This window comes from Pygoscelis adeliae, unplaced genomic scaffold (assembly GCF_000699105.1).
Source record: "Pygoscelis adeliae isolate BGI_AS28 unplaced genomic scaffold, ASM69910v1 Scaffold66, whole genome shotgun sequence".
Classification (NCBI taxonomy): Eukaryota; Metazoa; Chordata; class Aves; order Sphenisciformes; family Spheniscidae; genus Pygoscelis; species Pygoscelis adeliae.
The window spans coordinates 1,239,537-1,240,953 of NW_008825167.1; the positions used below are offsets into that span (position 1 = coordinate 1,239,537).

General features: G+C 47.5%; 1 protein-coding gene across 1 annotated transcript in view; it reads right to left on the minus strand.

Annotated features, from left to right (window-relative positions):
- The window catches only part of SMARCA5 (SWI/SNF related, matrix associated, actin dependent regulator of chromatin, subfamily a, member 5), a 25,711-nt gene that overhangs the window by 23,100 nt on the left and 1,194 nt on the right, over positions 1-1,417 (minus strand). The window lies entirely within an intron of this gene.

Below are 1,417 nucleotides of genomic sequence, written 5' to 3' on the forward strand. Positions count from 1 at the left end.
TTTCGTCTTCTGTTCTTAAAACCAAAACCAATGGGATGATCATTCCCTGGTAAACCACGCTAAAGCAATATATTACAAAGTAATTCTTGAAAAGGTTAAGAAAAGGAAACAAATGAGATGCCTTCAAAATCATTATTAACCATCTGTTTAATTGAGCCAAATAAGAATTGAGCTAAATTCAGTCTTTACTGGCCAATGTAGAACAAAGGAACAGGAAAGTCAGAAACAACATGAAACAAAGGCAGGCAAAACACGGGATGTTTGTGGGCGGGTGTTTCCTCACAGAACTCTGGCAGGTAAGGCGTGTGGAAACAGAAGAACCCTAACATAAATGTTTCATGCACCAAAGCACTGAGCATAAAAAGTTATGGCTAAAGATCTTCTAAATTCATACCCAAATCTTCCTACTCATCTCCCGCTGGACTTGCCAACACCCACCTACCAGTGCACACGAGCATAGGACCATTTGAACTCCCGTACAAAACTCACGGTTCTCCTGAAATGCCTAACATGCGAAACACAGAAACACAGCAGCGCGCCATCTGATCTCGTCATATGCAATAAAGATGACAAAACCTTGCAATTTAGCTGGAGAGTAAGAAAAGCAGTCTCTCAGATGATCAGGACTATCAAGAAGCTACTTCAACTGAAGCGTCACTTTATGGAAGGTAATCCCTTCCCCACCCGAAAAGGAACTAACTCAGCAAGCACAGAGAGAGCCCTCGCGCACGGGCGCCTCAAGAGCACGCGTTTCACAGCCTCCATGCACTTAGCCCCAGCCCGGAATTGCCATGTTTTTGCAGGTTCGAGCAGGACTTATTACCCACACTGCTTTGGCTACTTGCTCATCCGAAAAATACGACATTTGCAAATTTATTTAGATCAAGTAGGTTGGACTGGACAGCATGACTCAGAGCACAAAACACCCAGCGCTGAAAGCAGGACCAACCAGTTTCCTCATATCGTTAAAGAAACAAAACTGCGATAAAATTTGCATCTCCAGGCAATCACTCAAACCCCTTGAAATTTCTGGAATAAGCACCTGTTGCCAAAAAAACCCCACAAACACCACACCCCCCCCAAAAAAAAAAGTTTTGAACCACCTTAGAAGACAGAGAACGTTGCTGCTTTTTAGAATATGGACTTGCTCATCGCTGAGGCAGGAAGCACAAACGACGGGCAGGCTCTCCAGGGAGGGAGCAGAGGAGAGGAGAGAAAGGCTACTTGCAAGAAGCGGGTAACGAGCCTAGGGAGATCTCTGCGCTTTCAGCGCCTACGTGTGGGCGCGGGGGGAGAACGGCGAACCCCCCTCCCGAGCGGCAGGACGCGAGGGGGGCTCCCCCTGCCCTCCCGTGACCCCGCCTCGAAGAAGACAAATAAATGAAGTGACCTGGCGGCGAGGCCTCCCCTCGTCCCC